Source organism: Marmota flaviventris, chromosome Y (assembly GCF_047511675.1).
Source record: "Marmota flaviventris isolate mMarFla1 chromosome Y, mMarFla1.hap1, whole genome shotgun sequence".
NCBI classification, from domain to species: Eukaryota; Metazoa; Chordata; class Mammalia; order Rodentia; family Sciuridae; genus Marmota; species Marmota flaviventris.
Window position 1 is genome coordinate 8,358,698 of NC_092519.1, and position 21,557 is coordinate 8,380,254.

A 21,557-nucleotide genomic window follows, 5' to 3' on the forward strand; every position below is an offset into this window, starting at 1 on the left:
ATATGCCTGGAAACAAAAGACAGAACCTTGAAGTATTTCCACAGTGATAACAATTAGCTTCCCCCTCAAATAAAAGTAGCCATGCCATCTCAGTCCAGCCACACAAGAAAGGACAGGCAGCTCCTGGAATGTCAGCAGTGGTCCCCAGCTCTGTCTTGGGTCATGGCACAGGTGGTCATCTCCACTGTCATGCAGCCGAGGGGTCAATAGTGGACACTCTCACACAGAAGGCAGTATGGTGGCTTCTATCTCTACAGCATGCTTTGTTCCAGTATTTACAATGCATTTCAGTGAGCCATTTGCTCTATTGCACATCCCCATCAGATGACATTCAGGGCATCAGTAGATCATCACCCTGAGTGTCTGTGAGAGAAAGGTTTGTCCTTGCACAAACTTTGGACAATTCATCAGGGGAGAGAAGTTTGTCTGTGGCACACTGCTGGGAGGAGGGCCCAGGACTGGCCATTTTTCTGGTTCTATCTTCTCATTTTCTCACCTGCAACTTCTATTTCTTTGCTGTCCTTCAGGGCCTCTAAAATGAGGTTAAAGTTTGTTCTGAGAGCCAATCAGGGAAATAGGCAAGAAACCTTTCTCATCCATCTTTCTCTGACAAAAAAGTCATGTTCCAAGTTTTCTCTACTGAAGTAATATTCAATTCAATGCTTAATATACTCTTTAAGAAATGCTTCTTCCACAGGAAGAACCATACTGTCATAATAGTAATACACCCATACTGTCATAATAGTAATACATCATACTGGCATTAATTTCTGTTTGAAATGGCTGATCTGTCCTTTCACCATGTTGTCGGTAACCATATGAATAATCAAAGTTCACTCAAGAGTTTCCTCTGGCTCATCTTGTTCCCATTTTGGTCCTCTTCCTCAACTTCTGAAGGAACCTCAGATATTAACCCCCTCACTCCTCACACTGTATACTTTATCCTGATCATCATCTTTTTTTTTTTTTTCCTCTGTCTCGCCTCCAACTTCCTGTGTCTTTCTCCTGTTATTATGGGAAGACTTGTTTGCTTCAGGTTGACACTGAGAGCTGTTCTGGGATCCAGATCTCTCCTGACTCTCTGGTCTTACATCATCTAAGTGCAGCAATATCCACTTGTGTTTATTGGCTCTCTTTCCTTGAATGCTTGACTGGGCCTCATCCTCACTGGCATTTTCAATGGGACCATCTAATTTTGTTTCCCAATTTTCTTAATCTCACTGTTACTCCTCTTTTCAACCTTCTTTTCTTTTTCTTTTGTAATTTTTGGCTTCTTATTTCTTTGGCTGATGACACTTTGAGACTGAAAAAAAAGGTTTTTTCAATGCTAACTCTCCTGGTGTTGGCCAGTTTGCCATATCGCTGAAATCACTGGCCTCATTGGAATTCGTTGAGTTTTCCTGCTTTTATAACTTTGCCTGCCAGGTCTCCAGCGCAGGCTTCTGCTGCCAGGTGGAGGCACGGGACTAGTGCTGGGGAGGCTTTTTGGTCCAGGCCTTCTCCTTGGGCGGCAGCGGCTTCGCCCCAGGGCCAGCCAAGGCCGGCGGCTCCCTGTCAACAGGGCCTCTGGCCCATGCTAGGGGCAGCAACAGCGGCTACATGGGCATGGCCACCAGTGGCACACTGTGGCCCAGCACCTGTTCAGGCTCTCCACGCGTTCCCGCGCTTGTGGCGGACCTCGCTGACTCCTTTCCCTCCCTTTCTGGCCAGGGCAATTGCTCCACCAGCAGGCTCACCAAGGCCATCAGAAACTCCCTCTCCACGCGGCCATGATCAGGTCCTCCCTCCCGAGAGGGAGAGGAGGACACTGGGGGGAGAGCAGACATCCTTCACCCACCCAGGTCTCCCCTGATAGAGGGCGCTCAGAGCCAGGGGACTGGGCTGTGCATCTCTGTGGTGGTCAGGATGCTGAGAGTCCGCCCGTGGCTGCAACTGAGGCCAAGGACATGCCAGATGCCCAGGCCGGGAGTCGACCAGCTGGACTCTTGGTCCTGTCACCAGAGTGTACTTTTCCAATGATGAATTTTCTTCTTTTAATGTTCTTCACAATTTGGACAGGCTTAGATCTTCCCCAATTATCAAGTGGTTGTTTTTTTGTTTTTTTTTTTTTTTTTTTAGCTTAACAGTTCCTTTCTCAAATTGTTTTTTGTTTTCTTATATTTTATTTTGATACCCAGCAAAGAAAAATCAGGTTGTTCCCTTAACACTTTCCTTGGAAATCCCTTCAGCTAAAGTTCATCACAAATTCTGCTTTGCATAAAAAAAAAAAAAAAAAAAAACCAAACTCAGACAAGTTTTGATCACTATATAATAAGAGTTATCTTTCATCACATTCCGAATTATATATTTCTCACTTTGCCCTTAGGTCCACTCCTGCTGTGTATTAATACTCATAGTTATACTAATATTCTGTTCATGGCATATGTGTATCTTCTAAGGCACTAGAGATTTCTATCTAAGCTCTCAACAGATCAATTTTGGAATTCATGTCTACCAACAGTCTCTTTAAAAAATCTAGACTTTTAATCGTGATTCTCCAATTTCTCCCAGCCTTCACCTTTTATCCAATTCTAAAGTCACATTAATAATTTCTAGCCCTTCAGGATCTCTGTATTATTTCTTTTATAGCTGACAACATTGGAAGACATCAGTTCTTCTCCATATATTTTCTTCTGTCTGCCCCCATTTTTTCTCCTCTTATCTCTTATTCTGGGGGTCATCTCTTTATCTCAAGACCTTTTACTTTGTTAAACATACAAAGATGGTGTTTTCCTTAACAGTGAAATGTATATGGATTCCAGAATTTGGACATGGAGACAATACACTGAAAGCCACCATTCCATCCACTTGAGGTAGAAGACACCTGTGTGAGAGGACATGGAGTTTGCCTAGAGGTTGTTGAGAGAGTAATCTGACTACAATGAAAACCTGTCCAGTGTTGTAAACTATTAGAAAGATTGCCCAAAGCAATCCCTCTGCCATATTCATTGTATCTTGGCAGAATTATTCATTTAGCTCCTATCAGCATCTCATGTCTTCCAGCCTGCAGCAACAGCTGTCTAACTCCTCTTCCTATTTCCCTATAATACAGGCCTAACACTCTAGCCACTGTTATACTTTTAGTACATTCCAAGTTTCTTTCTTTATATAGCAAAGTCCTAAATGAGACAAACCATAGATATGTCTTAGCCCTCACTGTTTGATTTGTAAAAGAAATAATTAAATAAAAATAATTTATAAAATTTAAATAGTGTTTACTATGTACTAAATGAGGTTAATAACTTCTACATATTAATAATACTAACTTGAACTTCAAAAATTATCTTCATTTCATACATGAGTATATTAAGATAAGATGGGTTTAGTGTCTGGTGCAAGGTTGCAAACTCAGTAATGGTATGAAGGTAGTGAGGGGCAAGTTCAAAGATCAAAAAAAATGGAGGTCAAATATCAACTTTTACAAATTAGTTGTAAAAGGTCAGACAATAGATACTGATGTATTTGTGGTTTCCTAGCATTCACATTAGAGTAAAATTAACCAGTAAGATTATGGGCTTCTTAACAATCCAGAAAGCACTCTCTGTTCAGTAAAGCTGCTTAGAAAATTAGCTAGAGACTAAGCCATTTTTGTCTGGGATCTCCTCAAATCCCTCTTCAGTGAGCCTCTCTTACTCTTCTGGACCAAACTGAATAAAGTTGGACAAGAGGCCTGAAATATGATCTGATCTCTCCATATAGAAGCATGTGAAGTGAAGAGCACATTTTCCTACCCACTCTCTCCCTGAGCTTCACTAGTCCTTTACTTCCGTTGCAACTTTTCATCGCTGCCCTGAACTGAATTCCCAGGTTCTCAGACTAGATTCCTTAGAGTTTTAGTGGCATGGTATTATTTTTATTTTTAAAGGAAAAGCTTCTTGATAAAAGGTGGTTCTGTTTTCAATTTTAAAATTTATATAACATGAAAATATCTGCTTTCTCATATTGTCTGATATTGTTAGTCTTATTCATTGGTTTTGTTGATCATGATAATTATGCAAAAAATGAGTCTTTTATGATTTCTTATTCACAGCTCTGAACTTCAGAAGGAAAGTTCAGGAATCGATTATTCTTTGATTTAGATTATTTCTCTAACAATTTATCATGAATAAACATGTTTTTTAGGTGGAACAACAAGTCCATTTGTAATGTATTTTATATATTTAATGATTTTGCATATGATTATAAAATATATTAATCTAGAGCCTAAGGGGGGGAGGGAAATTCTCACATTGAGGAAAAGAGGAAAGAATATGATATAGATGAGAGAACTTTGTTGCACATAAATTTCAGAACAATTCAAACAATGAACTCTTGAACCCAGATTTTGAAGAGTTTTTAAAGACATCTATGCTAAAATAGCTGTTATTCAATACATACTTGTTGAAGGAATGGCTAGCAAATAATAATAAATTACTTTTTAAAACAATCATGTCTCCCTACTTGGGATGTGTTTTCCTCAACTTTCATACTTATCCCTTAGGTCTCATCTTGAATGTCACCATATCTGGAAAACCTTCCTGGCTTCCTGTGAAGTGAAGAGCACATTTTCCTACCCTACTCTCTCCCTGAGCTTACAATAGTCCTTTACTTCTGTTTCAACTGTTCATCACAGCCCTGAACTGAATTCCCAGGTGCTCAGAATAGATTCCTTAAAGTTTTAGTGGCATGGTATTATTTTTATTTTTTAATTTTTATTTTACACTCCTGTATTTAACTGGCACAGAGAAAAAGGAAGTGCTGTTTTCCTAGATCTTCCATAAGAGGGATGACCTTTGTTCCTAGCTCTACTATATAGCCACAACTCTCTGTAATTACCTCTACACAAAACTGCATCATTTTACCTAAGTAAGGTCTCATGAAATTCTAACTTCAGTAGATACTTTTGAACTCACATGAACATTTGATTTATATTATTAAGGTCAACATACTAATGCTATTTTTAATTTTCCACAGGTTTAGAAAATACCTTTATTTAAGATTGTAGATTTAAAAGCTCTGTGCTGAAGTGATTTTTTTTTTTAATTTTCAGCTTTATGGGATGCTTTTTTTCAGTTTTTTTTTTTTTTTAATTTTTGTTGTTGGTTGTTCAAAACATTACATATTTCTTGATATATCATATTTCACACTTTGATTCAAGTGGGTTATGAACTCCCATTTTTACCCCATATACAGATTGCAGAATTACATCAGTTACACATCCATTGATTTACATATTGCCATACTAGTGTCTGTTGTGTTCTGCTGCCTTTCCTATCCTCTACTATCCACCCTCCCCTCCCCTCGCCTCTTCTCTCTCTACCCCCTCTACTGTCATTCATTTCTCCCCCTTGTATTATTTTTCCCTTTCCCCTCACTTCCTCTTGTATGTACTTTTGTATAACCCTGAGGGTCTCCTTCCATTTCCATGCAATTTCCCTTCTCTCTCCCTTTCCCTCCCACCTCTCATCCAGCATATGTGATGCTTTTTATGCAAGTAATTTGCCCTTATGTTCTTGGCCACACTCCTCTTTTCCACAAGAGCAATATAAATATATAGGGAAAAAAACATTTCAAGAACACAACAGTTTCACCAAGCAGAAAGAAACGCAAGCAGTATGAAAAGACAAGGAAAGAAAGGACCACAAGCAATGCAGGTCAACTCAACTTTAGAAGAGGTAACAGCTTCAGCAGATGGAATGTCAGATAAAGAATTCAGGATATACATGCTTCAGATGATCTGGAGTATCAAGGAAGACATTAGACAGCAAAATCAGACAATGAAAGATCACTTCGACAATAAATTACACAAACAAATCCAGGAAGCAAAGGATCAACTATACAGGGAGATAGAGGTTATAAAAAACAAACAGAAATCCTAGAAATGCAGGAAGCAATAAACCAACTTAAAAACTCAATGGAGAATACTACCAGCAGAGTAGAACACTTATCAGATAGAACATCAGACAATGAAGACAAAGTATTTCAACTTGAAAAGAACATAGACAGCTCAGCAAGACTGTTAAGAAACCATGAGCAGAACATCCAAGAAATATGGGATAACATTAAGAGACCAAACTTAAGAGTCATTGGGATACAGGAAGGTACAGAACTCCAAACCAAAGGAATGAGCAATCTATTCAATGAAATAATATGAGAAAACTTCCGAGACTTGAAGAATGAGACAGAATCCCAAATCCTAGAAGCTTACAGGACGCCGAATGTGCAAAATCATAAGAGATCCACACCTAGACACATTATAATGAAGATGCCCAACATACAGAAAAAGGAGAGAATTTTAAAAGCTACAAGAGAAAGGAAGCAGATTACATTTAGGGGTAAGCTAATCAGGATAACAGTTGATCTTTCAACACAGACTCTGAAAGCTAGAAGATCCTGGAATAACATATTTCAAACACTGAAAGAAAATGGGTTCCAACCAAGAATTGTGTATCCAGCGAAATTAAGCTTCAGGATGGAAGATGAAATTAAAACCTTCTACGATAAATAAAAGTTAAAAGAATTTGCAGCTAGAAAACCATCTCTTCAAAACATCCTCGGCAAAACATTACAGGAAGAGGAAATGGAAAATAACAATGAAAACCAACAGTGGGAGGTAGGACAGTAAAGGGGGGGGGGAATAATCAACGAGGAAAACAAACCATGTTTAGTAACAGAAATAAACAAATATGGCTGGAAGAACAACCCATATCTCAATAATAACCCTAAATGTTAATGGCTTAAACTCACCAATTAAGAGACACAGGCTACTAGAATGGATCACAAAACAAGACCCAACAATATGCTGCCTACAGGAGATGCATTGATAGGAAAAGACATACATAGGCTGAAGGTGAAAGGTTGGGAAAATTATATCACTCATATGGATTTCGAGTGTCCATACTAATATCAAATAAAATAGATTTCAAGCCAAAGTTAATCAAAAGGGATAAAGAGGGACACTACATACTGCTTAAGGGAACCATACACCAACAAGACATAACAATCATAAATATATATGCCCCAAACAATGGTGCAGCTATGTTCATCAAACAAACTCTTCTCAAGTTCAAGAGTCTAATAGACCACCATACAATAATCATGGGAGACTTCAACACACCTCTCTCACTACTGGACAGATCTTCCAAACAAAAGTTGAATAAGGAAACTATAGAACTCAATAACACAATTAATAACCTAGACTTAATTGACATATATAGAATATACCACCCAACATCAAGCAGTTACACTTTTTTCTCAGCAGGACATGGATCCTTCTCAAAAATAGATCATATATTATGTCACAGGGCAACTCTTAGACAATATAAAGGAGTAGAGATAATACCATGCATCTTATCTGAACATAATGGAATGAAACTGAAAATCAATGATAAAAGAAGGAAAGAAAAAGAATACATCACTTGGAGAATGAACAATAGGTTACTGAATGATCAATGGGTTATAGAAGACATCAAGGAGGAAATTAAAAAATTCTTAGAGATAAATGAAAACACAGACACAACATATCGGAATCTATGGGACACATTGAAAGCAGTTCTAAGAGGAAAATTCATTGCTTGGAGTTCATTCCTTAAAAAAAGAAAAAAAAAAACCAACAAATAAATGATCTCATACTTCATCTCAAAATCCTAGAAAAAGAAGAGCAAAACAACAGCAAAAGAAGTAGAGGCAAGAAATAATGAAAATCAGACCTGAAATTAATGAAATTGAAACAAAAGAAACAATTGAAAAAATTGACAAAACTAAAAGTTGGTTCTTTGAAAAAATAAACAAAATCGACAGACCCTTAGCCATGCTAGCGAAGAGAAGAAGAGAGAGAACTCAAATTACTAGCATACAGGATGAAAAAGGCAATATCACAACAGACACTTCAGAAATACAGAAGATAATAAAAAATTATTTTGAATACTTATACTCCAATAAATTAGAAGATACTGAAGGCATCAATAAATTTCTTAAGTCATATGATCTGCCCGGATTGAGTCAGGAGGATATAGACAACCTAAACAGACCAATATCAATTGAGGAAATAGAAGAAACCATCAAAAGACTACCAACTAAGAAAAGCCCAGGACCGGATGGGTATACAGCAGAGTTTTACAAAACCTTTAAAGAGGAACTAATACCAGTACTTTTCAAGCTACTTCAGGAAATAGAAAAAAAGGGAGAACTTCCAAATTCATTCTACGAGGCCAACATCACCCTGATACCTAAACCAGACAAAGACACTTCAAAGAAAGAAAACTACAGACCAATAACTCTAATGAACCTAGATGCAAAAATCCTCAATAAAATTCTGGCCACTCGGATACAAAAACATATCAAAAAAATTGTGCACCATGATCAAGTAGGATTCATCCCTGGGATGCAAGGCTGGATCAATATACAGAAATCAATAAATGTTATTCACCACATCAATAGACTTAAAAATAAGAACCATATGATCATCTCGATAGATGCGGAAAAAGCATTCGACAAAGTAGAGCATCTCTTTATGTTCAAAACTCTAGAAAAACTAGGGATAACAGGAACGTACCTCAATATTGTAAAAGCAATCTATGCTAAGCCTCAGGCTAGCATCATTCTGCATGGAGAAAAATTGAAGGCATTCCCTCTAAAATCTGGAACAAGACAGGGATGCCCTCTCTCTCCACTTCTGTTCAACATAGTTCTCGAAACAATGGCCAGAGCAATTAGACAGACGAAAGAAATTAAAGGCATAAAAATAGGAAAAGAGGAACTTAAATTATCAGTATTTGCAGATGACATGATTCTATACCTAGCAGACGCAAAAGGATCTACGAAGAAACTATTAGAGCTAATAAATGAATTCAGCAAAGTGGCAGGATATAAAATTAACACGCATAAATCAAAGGCATTCCTGTATATCAGTGACAAACCCTCTGAAATGGAAATGAGGACAACCACTCCATTCACAATATCCAAAAAATAAAAATAAATAAATAAAGTACTTGGGAATCAACTTAACAAAAGAGGTGAAAGACTTATACAATGAAAACCACAGAACCCTAAAGAGAGAAATAGAAGAAGATCTTAGAAGATGGAAAAATATACCCTGTTCATGGATAGGCAGAACTAACATCATCAAAATGGCGATATTACCAAAAGTTCTCTATAGGTTTAATGCAATGACAGTCAAAATCCCAACGGCATTTCTTGTAGAAATAGAGAAAACAATCATGAAATTCATATGGAAAAATAAAAGACCCAGAATAGCAAAAACAATGCTAAGCAGGAAGTGTGAATCAGGCGGTATAGCGTTACCAGACTTCAAACTATACTACAGAGCAATAGTAACAAAAACAGCATGGTACTGGTACCAAAACAGGTGGGTGGACCAATGGTACAGAATAGAGGACACAGAAACCAATCCACAAAACTACAGCTATCTTATATTTGATAAAGGGGCTAAAAGCATGCAATGGAGGAAGGATAGCATCTTCAACAAATGGTGCTGGGAAAACTGGAAATCCATATGCAACAAAATGAAACTGAATCCCTTTCTCTCGCCATGCACAAAAGTGAATTCAAAATAGATAAAGGAGCTTGATATCAAATCAGAGACACGCTGTCTGATAGAAGAAAAAGTTGGCTACGATCTACATACTGTGGGGTCGGGCTCCAAATTCCTCAACAGGACACCCATAGCACAAAAGTTAATAACTAGAATCAACAAATGGGACTTACTCAAACTAAAAAGTCTTTTCTCAGCAAAAGAAACAATAAGAGAGGTAAATAGGGAGCCTACATCCTGGGAACAAATCTTTACTCCTCACACTTCAGATAGAGCCCGAATATCCAGAGTATACAAAGAACTCAAAAAATTAGACAATAAGAAAACAAACAACCCAATCAACAAATGGGCCAAGGACCTGAACAGACACTTCTCAGAGGAGGACATACAGTCAATCAACAAGTACATGAAAAAATGCTCACCATCTCTAGCAGTCAGAGAATTGCAAATCAAAACCACCCTAAGATACCATCTCACTCCAGTAAGATTGGCAGCCATTATGAAGTCAAACAACAACAAGTGCTGGCGAGGATGTGGGGAAAAGAGTACACTTGTACATTGCTGGTGGGACTGCAAATTGGTGCAGCCAATTTGGAAAGCAGTATGGAGATTTCTTGGAAAGCTGGGAATGGAGCCACCATTTGACCCAGCTATTCCCCTTCTCGGTCTATTCCCCAAAAACCTAAAAAGAGCATGCTACAGGGGCACTGCTACATCGATGTTCATAGCAGCACAATTCACAATAGCAAGACTGTGGAACCAACCTAGATGCCCTTCAATAGATGAATGGATAAAAAAAAATGTGGCATTTATACACAATGGAGTGTTACTCTGCATTAAAATGACAAAATCATAGAATTTGCAAGGAAATGGATGGCATTAGAGCAGATTATCTAAGTGAAGCTAGCCAATCCCTAAAAAAATCAAATGCCAAATGTCTTCTTTGATATAAGGAGAGTAACTAAGAACAGAGTAGGGACAAAGAGCAGGAGAAGAAGATTAACATTAAATAGGGATGAGAGGTGGGAGGGAAAGGGAGAGAGAAGGGAAATTGCTTAGAAATGGAAGGAGACCCTCAGGGTTATACAAAATTACATACAAGAGGAAGTGAGGGGAAAGGGAAAAATAATACAAGGGGGAGAAATGAATGACAGTAGAGGGTGTAGAGAGAGAAGAGGAGAGGGGAGGGGAGGGGAGGGGGCATAGTAGAGGATAGGAAAGGCAGCAGAACACAACAGACACTAGTATGGCAATATGTAAATCATGGATGTGTAACTGAAGTGATTCTGCAATCTGTATATGGGGTAAAAATGGGAGTTCATAACCCACTTGAATCAAAGTGTGAAATATGATATATCAAGAAATTTGTAATGTTTTGAACAACCAACAATAAAAAAAATTAAAAAAAAGAAAGTATACTTTGATAAAAAAAAAAGTGCAGTATTCATTACCATAAGTCAAGATAGTAGTTATTCTTAGGGGAAAGGTGGAAGGACCACATAAAAGGTTCTCAGGTGGCTGCCAAGCTATCTATATCCTAACACATGTATGATTTACAAGAGTGTTCAACCTATCCATTAAATTGTTTTATGTGCTTTGCCTTACTTGTGTTAAATTTAATAATAAAACATTTTAAATTGGAAAAAAAAAAGAAATAAGAGGTTTGGATATATTTGATATGGGCTTATTGGATTCCCCAGATGCAGAAACTACATACATAGTATGCAGACTGTTCTTGCAATTCTCTTAAAACTGTTTTGAGTAGGCCCTTGTATTAAAAAAAAAAAAATCACTCTAAAACTACACAGCCTGTCTAGTATTATTCTAATTGCACTTTGACTGATACATAACTTTCATTCAATTTATTCACCATAATTTTTACTGCTTGATGTACTAAAAATACATATTTTTGAGAGGATGGTGTGCCCTCCTAACATTATAGAGAGATAAACTAACAATATTATGAATGATTTTTCTTCTATTAAAAAATAATGCTCAAACTCTTTACTCTCACAAAGTTCAGTAAAGTGATAGACTCAGAGAATAATTAATTGGCCTAAAAATGGCACAGATGGGATTCAGATGCAGGTCTCACTACCTTCAAAGTCCAAGTTATTTCCAGGATGATATCAAGTTGATTTCTGTGTTTTTTTTTTTTCTTTCTCTACTTAGTTTCCTCTTTTACTTCACTTTTTCAAGCATGTAAAATACATTGGTGTCCTGTCAACATAGCATTTTTTATTTTCAATGGTTACTTTCTGCTCTGCCACAAAAGCACTTGTTAATTGTGCTATGCATTGTTCAGACCTTGCTTTCTGCTAAACTGATAAACAAACTTGAGCTGAACTCATATTTGATAATTGCTCCTCTGCCAGAAAAAAAGAAAAAAATGGATTTGGAATTTTAACTGAAGACTGTGGTTTCACACACACCAAAAACATATTCATCTATTCAACTTTTCTTTGCTGAAAATGTGCTGGTTGCTAGATACACAGCTCTGAACAAGATAGATTGCAACCTGGTAGGGAAGTTAGTCATTAAAAATGTGTATTGACTTTTGTTTAGGAGAAATGTTCTGTGGAAGCCTTTGAGAGGAAATTGTACTGTGGAGTCCAGATACACTTCCCTAAAGAAATGAAGTTTGTGTTGACCATAAAGAAGGCATTAGATAAGTAAAGGCTGAGTAAGTGGGAAAGAAGAAAAGATTATATGACAGCATTATATAAGTCTTTTGTTGTTCATGTAGACTACAAGAATCTTCAGACTTTTTAAGGCCATAGTACTCAACTGTAGAGAGAAGAGCCAGCTAAAGCACAAGAGGTGGGAGGAAGCCTGATCACACAGACTCTTGAGGAAAATATTAAGCATGGATTGTGTCTCTTCTATCCCAAGAGTAATGGGAAACTACTGAAAGGCATTTAACTTGAAGGAAACAAGACAAGCTATTGCTCTCTAAAATGATTATTCTGGATATATTATGGAAAATGAAATGGAAGACAGTGATAATGGATGCAGGTCAACTATTTATGAAACTTTTTGAGGATTCTTATTGATAGATGATGGTGCCTGGCACTATGGGGTGATGGAGGAAGACAGAGGAAATAGATGGATTTGAGAGGTGTGTAAGAAGTAGAACTAAGAGGACTGTGGGAGTTAAGGATAGGAGAAAGAGAGAATAATTCCTAGTCTTGGATTATGTGGTAGAGTTGGAAAAGGTTCATAGAGAAGCTTAGCACAGAAGCCATGCATTTGGTTATCTTGGACATGTTGGGCTTTTGGGTCTTTGAAATGTCAAAGTGAAGATGATGTGTGACATTACTGCATATCCTTTTCAAGCACAGAAAAGAATTCAGGACTGCATTACAAAGAAAAAAAAAAACATGGCATTGTTGATACTTGGATGATAATTGAAGCTAGTAGGGGGTAGATGAATTTGTTTACAAAGAAAGAGTAGATTAAGAAGAAGGCCCATCAGAGAATTCTGAAGAATCAGAAGTATTCTAACCTCAAGAAGGGAAACAATTGATAAATTCATTAAGACATATTTTTCCTTGAGTTTATTGGTAACTCAATGATACTGTCCAATTCTATCTTTGGAAGGGACACATTCAAGAAGAAGGATTGTTTTAGAAAAAAAGACCATTTTAAGCACTTAGTGTGTTCACATTTGCACACACACACACAAACATACACACACACCTCTCTTTCTGAACAACTGGAATGACACACTCACATTTCTCTAGTTCTCAGGCTAAAAAGATATTGCAGATGTGTCCCGCAGAAACAAAGGCATGTTCAACATAGTGTTCAAGATTGCTGGTGGGAGCCTGAATAAACTCTCCATATTTTGCTAGTGTCAATCTTAATTAAATAGCTTTCCAGTTTAGAATTTTGTTGTTTATGAAGACTACAGGTACCTTCTCCACTGAGTCCTGCTTGCTATCAAACTGTGGGAGTAATTTTATTCTCCTTTTAGTTATGAGTCTTTTTGAATGGAACTTTCTCATTTCATAGAAACTAAAAATCTGAGTGATGCTAATAATCTGATGGAATTCTTCCTTGTTACCAACATATTGAAGCTAAATTACCCTTTCCTGTGTTTGTTTTTGTTGTTCCTGTTCTTGTCCTGGTTCACTTCAGGGTTGTGTGCATATCACTATGGCTGTGTACCCTTGGTGAGAGACAGCAAAGTCCCCAAGACATGGAGGCCCCCCCAGTCACCCTAACTGGGACCCATCATCATTTATGAATCTGCTGAATTTTTTTTTTTTTTGCAATTCCATTGGATTAAAATATTAAATCAAGGATAAATTACTATTCATGTGTTTAACTATTACTATTATATTTCAAAAATAGTTAAACACATAAAAGGCAAAAAATAATGTACAAGGGAATAGGAGAGAAAAAATAATTACTAAAAGTTGAATCAAGTCTCTGAAAGGCCAGGCAGAAGTTAAAAGAAACTTCTATGATATTCTATCAAGGTAATTGGGGTATAAGGATTTATGCTGAATCTGGAAATAATACTGTGTATTTCATGTAATTTAAAGTTATTTTAAAATGCTATTTTAATGGCTTCTTTAAGGTTTAATTTATTTATCCTAACATCTGCCCATTTAAAGTATGCAATTCAGCAGTTCTCAGCTGTACAAACTGCACACTAGTTTAAAAACAACTTTGATTACTCTAGAAAGAATTCTCCCTACTTGTTAGAAGTTACCCTCCCTTCTCCTTCCCCCAGTCCTAGGAAAGCACTAAAAAGAGCTCTCATGAGCTCTACAAGTCACTAGGTGCAATCTCTGGTGATATTCCTGACTACACAATTCAAAAGAGAAGTGAGTCTGAGAAACAGCTTCTTATTTCTTATTTTTCTCTTAATCTCAGTAAACCTGAATCAATTTACCTCTATCTCGACAGATTTTTTTTTTCTTTCTGGTTACACTAGGTGGAATGTACATACACATCTACTCCTATGCCACTTATTATCTCCACCTAAAATATTGCTTTGTTTTCATAATCATGAAAAATATCCTCTTACCACTTGTGAATCAGCTTTTCTTCACCTAGGAGAGTGGTTTTCCTTAGGATCCACACCTTTTCACCTCTCAAAAGCATTTTGTTAGGTCGCACCATCTTTGGCTGGAAATCTGTTTCTTTCTTCACACTTTCCTGAAGTCTCTACTGGGCCTTAGATGGATCCCTGATCAGCTTTTTCTTCCTTTTTCTACCCACGTAGAAGGAATGCCTAAGCTCCTCTCTGCACTTCCTCCCTTCTCTCTCATTTAATCTCACCCTCTTGATGTATTTTAAGGTTTACCTATTTGTGAATGAGTTCAAAATCCATATGTTTAGGCTGGCACCTCCCCTTTTCTAGGGCTCATACAGAAGTAATTTGAAGAACACAGTCCCCTTCCAGAACCTCAAACCCAGAATGTATCCAACCTACCTACCTAATGTATCCATACCTACCACACCTGCTCACTCAGACAGCTTCCAGCTTATAAATACCCTTCTTCAATTGGTGGAATAAAGCTTCAGCCTCCATCTGGTTAAAATCTAAATTTTTTATTAATCTTTCATCCTCTTGACATTTCATATTCAGTTGCCAATTCCAAAAGATTGTTCCTTTTTGATATTTTTCCACCTATCACTTCTCTTTCCCCTTTACTCTGTGAAGAGAAATACTATTTTTTTTCCAGCTCTCTTCAAGGTCTCCTGTCCTGACTTTCTCTGATATTAGAGGCAAGTTAGTTTTTCTAATATAAGATTTAAATAAATCCTATTTTCTACAAAGGTCACAATTGTTTACCTCATATTATATCTATAAATAGCCACAGTCTATTTGCTAAGCTTTAATTTTGTCTTTCATGTCACTCAGGCCAAACAAGATCACCTTTTTTTCTCAAGTGCCTTCCCTAGAGTTTCTGTTAGTCAGTCTATTCTCAGAACATGAAACTCTTCACCTTTCATATCACCCACTGACCAAAGCTTTCTATTATCTTTTCTGTGAAATTTTTCTCTTTTCACCTTGAGAAATGTTTTTTTTTTCCATCTTCTGAGCTCTACAATATTTACAGTCTACTCACTCATTTGTTTATCTTTGTTCCATTAGTATACTGGAGGAATTCTGCAAACAAATGTTAGGAAAAAAGAAATATATACACATATACAGAGATTTCAGCATATACAGAGATTTCATCATATTATATTAGTCGTGGCTATGGTTATCAAAATACACCAACTAATGTTGATTTTAAAAATCTTAAATTTAGTTTTGTTTAAACAGATTTAGGGCTGTTTTTATGGCTGTTTTATGTCTGCAGAAATTCAGGTTTCTTCTTTACTATTCTATTGCTATGCCACATGTGATTTTGATCTCAGGGGCTTTTAATGCAAACATAAAAATTTCTGAAAAAGAAAGTCTATTAAAATAATCAAGGCACAACTAGTAGTGTCTACCCCTTTCCTCCAGAATAGATTGAAATAAAATAAATATTGTGGCTTAAACAAACCAATGACAATGGAGGGTGAAAGATGGTTTAGGAAGATTGAAGTCATTTTATGAGGGAATTATATTGAGACTTTTAGTTTTTTTTTTTTTTTTTTTTTTTTCTTTTCTTTTCTGGGTACCAGGAATTGAACTCAGGGGCCTCAACCACTGAGCAACATCCCCAGCTCTATTTTGTATTTTGTTCAGATACAGGGTCTCACTGAGTTGCTTAGTGCCTCCTGAGCTCTTTGGATTACAAGCGTGAGCCCCCATGCCAGGCCGAGACTTTCAGTTTTTTACTTAGTAAAATTTATGCTTAATGAAAATATTTTCCTTGATATAATATTCTGTGTTCTGAGTTAGTGTTTATAGTCTTATTAACTATAGCAAAAAAATATCTTCCAAAATCAGTTCCTAATCAAGCATAGCTTTAATGGATTCATATCTAAATTATTTCTTTTAAAGAAGAGGAGATATTTTTTCTCTATATTGAAAGCTTGAGAATTATCATTACATTTGCATTAACTTGTAAAATAGCTATGTCAGCTACTATTCCTATGTTAAATTCTTCTAGAGTAAGCACTAAATAATTCCACTAAAAAGTTGTATTTTCCAAATAAGTTTTTGTAATTGTGTACCTTCCTATATTTTTTTGCCTGATTCTGTTTTATAATGAGTATGAGGAAGGGAGTTTACTTTTTAATATTGGCCAATTTCTTTAGTCTCTATTAAAAAATTTAATGTATTTTCCTTTTGTCTCATTCTATACCAGTTCTTTTGGTCTTTTAAGAAAAATATATGGTTGTAAATGTCTGAGGAAACTAATTTGTTTGTTCATTTGTTGTGTTTTGTTTATTTTGTTTTAAAAAGCATCTACCTAATGATCATATTCATGTAATATACCTTTCTACAAGGTAATGTTGCCAACTTAATTAAGAGAAGGGGCTGGGCTGGGGATATAGCTCAGAGTACTTGCCTTGCATGCACAAGCACCTGGGTTTGATCCCCAGCACAATAAATAAATAAACAAACAAACAATTAAAAATAAAAATTAGGATAAGAAGGCCTGGAATCAATTTATCTTCCAAGCAGTCATATATCTACATTTATTAAGCTTCTCCAGAAAAACAAAACCAATAAATAATATATACAGTATCATGAGGGGATTTATTGGTTTGGCTTTCTGATAAGAAGATGGATAGTCCCACAAATGCTGTTTATATGCTAGAGAGCTGGGAAATCAATAGCTGCTCAGTCTAAAAGGCTGGATTGGATGCCTCAGAAGAGGGATCAGGGATGTGACCCCAGTCCAAGGCTGAAGTCCTGAAAGATCCCTGGAGAGTCACTGGTGTAAATGGAAGAATCTGGCAGAAAAAAAATGCATCTGAAGAAGAAGGGTTGTTGAGCCTATATATGCATTTCCTCTCTCTTCCATTTTTTGTTCCATCTGGGACTCCAGACTATTAGATAGTGTCATACAGTTTATTCACTCATATGCCAATCATTCCTAGAAAAGCCTCACAGAAACACCAAGAATGCACCAGCACCTCTCTCTCTCTCTCTCCATATAGACGTATATAATTATATGTATATAATTATATAATTGTCTTGTGTGTATATATAATTGTAATATATAATATTATCTCATTCACATCCCACATGGGTGATGGAATTTGTGTTTCTTCTGCATAAAGGAGGCTGGATGCAAAGTAAAACTAAGAGAAGAAGGTGACAAAAAAATCACAGGACACAGAAAGTAATTTTGAAAAGCAAAGGCAAGATGGCTCTACAACCTTAGGGGTCAAGCTTCCACACTGGAATGAGAGAGCGTAAAAGCCCACATTTGCTTTATTTTATGTGGGGAAAACTTCAAAGGTTTTCCCCAGAATGTTCTTCTGCCAAATAAAGTAGGATTTTGCCTGTCCAGTCCCAATGGGTCATGCCAAGGGGAACTAGGAAAGCAGCCTTCCTAGCCCAGTGAAGACTGAGGTCATGTGCATTGCATAATCTATTAACTAGGAGGAGCCACAAAATGACTTGCAATGCCAAACCAAAATCTCCTTGGCTTAGGCTGAGTGATTTTTGCAGGCAGATTGTTATAGAATGCCAACTTTTTTTTTAGAAAAAAAACATCCAGAAGTAGGTCCTTGTGCTCCCAATGCTTCATCATGTGGCGGGACCTTTTCCTTAGTTAGCTTACCCAGAAATACAACCACATGAAGATGATTCACACAAGTTGCTAACTTGGCCACAGTCCCTATAGCTCACATCCCAACCAGCCAAAAAGGCCCCCTCAACTAGTTCTTTCTGACATCACAGGATGATCTCCTTCTTGAGTTCCATGGTTCTGAAGCTTCAATAAATTTCCCATCCTTAAATGGGAAAAAAATCATGCAGGTCATGGTGTTAACACAGAGTTTCCCTATAGCATGACCACCATAGATGGTGGTAAGGAGTGGTTGATGGGGTTGTGGTGTAGCTATTGTTGCTGAAAGCCACACCTTCTTTCCAGGTGCTAGTCCAGAGAGTTAGAACACTGTTGTACATACCATGACTCTATGCCCATCATTGTGGAGATGCATCTATGACAATGTACCCTCTTGTTTCACAAAGCCTGTTTCCTAAATATGTTTAGAGAAAAAGCCTTTGTATCTCCCACTAGAACATCTAATTGCATATTTGGGTCTCCACAGGCTCTGTAAACTATTGTACATGTTGTGCACACACACAACTAGAAACGTAGTAACCACTGGAAAATTATATATATATACATACACTTGTGGGAAGCTACTCTTGAGAAAGAGGAATGTGTAAAGGATGATCTTTATTAATCTCACAATAACTTTAGAGTTTGGTATTGATCATAAAAGGAAATTAAGACTCAGAAAGCCTATGTTTAACCCTGTACTGGACATGGGATTAAAATATATGGGACATGTTTCTGGGCCTGGTATCTATATTTAGTCCAAATTGTTTAGTTTTGTTTGTGAGAGGGAAACATTCCACAGGTAAGGAATGTTGTTTTTTCCAGACAAGCATCTGTCCGTCTGATTGATGCTTCAAGTCACCCTATTCTTAATAAGGCCAAGGAAAGGGCTTGTATCCCTTGGTGAGGAAGTAGCTGAAATACAACCTCGGGGCATCATGACAAAGTGGGCTACAGTACAGCATGGGTAGCCATAGCCACTGGAACAATGATGGGGCAGAGTGTGATGCCTCTTCCAGTCCAGCTCTGTTTTGAAAGGCAGCATAAAGCTTATCACATAGGCAGTGGACTGGTCTGCTAAGTGCCCAGTGATTTCATGCAGAAAATACTCCTAGAGTTTCAGCCATCTTGCTCTCTGCATCAGAGCAACTGGCACAGGGGAGGCTTTGAGGGTGGGGGGACAATGACTTTCAGAGAAGTAGGACTGCCAGGCACATGGATATACATGTCACAGGACACAAGAGTGGCTGTGTCCCAGGAGCTAGAGTAATTAGACAAAGAGAAGAAAGCCAATGGAGCTGGGAACATCAGAAACAAACTCATTAAACATGGAATTTTCTTGGAATCTAACAGAACCAATCCCAGATAATAACTGATGGGATTCCCCCACCCCCCCCCCCTTGTTGTTGGTGTTTTTTGTACAATCAGAAAAATGGCAAACTTCTCATTGTTTTTCTGGGTGGGCTTCAATGTAAAGAGCCACTCAGCCTCTGCCTAATCAAACCTTTTGCATCAGGGCCCCCTGGGGTTTATTTCTATATCTATGAATCTGATTATTCCCAAGAGAAGGCTAAGAGCACCTACTTTATGGGAAGCCAAAATTGCTTCAAATTGACATCAAGGACTGACCACAGGATGATATTAAATGTTGTCAATGACCCAGGTTTTTCGAGTGGGATGGGGATGTTCATTTTCCAGTGACAGGAAAAAGTTTGGAGCCCTCCACAACTCTCTTTTGGAATCCTAAGTTAAAGAAACACTTCCTAACTCATTTTTTTTTACCTCCTGTGACATTTTATGATTTAATTCTCCAAATAAAATGTTCTTCTGTAGTGTCTTTACATTCCTTTATTGTGAGTCCCTTCTCTTCTTAAATTCACTATTGATCAATTGATGCACTTGTTCTTTTTGGACTCCTTGGGAACAGTTATGAATTCATTGTTAAACTCCTAAATGGATCAAATCAATTTCCCAATTCCCTGAGAATAAATATCAAATTCCTGTCTTCCAGGATCCATAAGCAAACAGATCTCTCTCCATTAATGAAATAGGGTTTCTTTTAAGTGTTATTGCTAGTAAGAGGGAAAAATGCTCAGTTATTTTTTATAACCAAATAAATGTTCTGAATAACTCTTTGAACCCACTGAAATCCTGCTTTCACAGATGCCTGTCAAATTTCACTGATATAAAATGTCTTTACTTGGAAAATGATTAATAATAAACCATGAATATCTCTATATTTGTGTTATCAATTTAGTGAATAAATATTTTAGAGCCTTTTTAAAAATAGTTCTCCTTTTTAAAAAAATATTTGTTTTTTTAGTTGTAGTTGGACACAGTACCTTTGTTTTATTTATTCATTTTTATGTGGTGCTGAGGATGGAAACAAGGGCCTTGCATGCACTAGGCAAGTGCTCTACTGTGGAACCACTACTCCATCCTCTCCTTTTTAATAGTCATAAAATCAAGTTGAGTAGACTCAAAGAAATGATATGATGGGATTACAAAGGTCATAACATTGGAGAATAATAGCAAGAATGAATCTGTTGAGTCAATGTATGTTAGTCAGCTTCCCCCTCAGTGTAGTAAACACCTGAGATAATGAACTTATAAGGAGAAAAAGTTTTATTTGGATTTATAGTTTTGAAAATTCCAGCCCATGATTAGTTGAACCTGTTGCTTTAGGGCTGTGGTGACACACTCTATTAGGAGTATGTGGTAGAATAAAACTCCTCCCTCAAGCCTGGAAAGTAAAAGAGAGAGGAAGGAAGTGCTAAGCACCCAGAATCTCCTTTGAGGTCATGCCCCCTTTGACCTAAAGATTGTCAACTCTTAAAGGCTCAAACCACTTCCCAGTATCATTATGGACTGGGGTCTAAGCTTCTAACACATGTCATTTGGGACCACTTAAGATTCAAACTGTAACAAATGGAAAACATGAAAAACAAAAGTGACTTGAACCTAGGACAGTGACAACCTCAGAAAATCCAGAAAAAAACAGTCCAATCCATTGGATTCAATTTCAGGTCTGGTTCAGATAAAATAAATAAGAACAAGGTGAGAGTGGACTATAGAAAATGAATGAGATAGGAAACTTGATAGGAGTTAAATGCCATCACCAGAGATGTTATACATTTCTATGCATAACTGAGTAATAATAATAGTTAATCTGTGCTAAATTCTACATGACAGGCATTTCTTTTCTTTTCTTTTTATTTATTTAACTTTTTATACCAGAGACTGAACCCTGGGGCACTTAACCACTGAGTATGATAGGCATTTCTAATCTT

The 21,557-nt window shown here is 37.0% G+C and overlaps 1 pseudogene; it reads right to left on the bottom strand.

Annotated features, from left to right (window-relative positions):
• Positions 1-339: 339 nt before the first annotated feature.
• LOC139703510 (la-related protein 1B-like) lies at positions 340-1,358 on the bottom strand (annotated as a pseudogene).
• Positions 1,359-21,557: the final 20,199 nt, after the last annotated feature.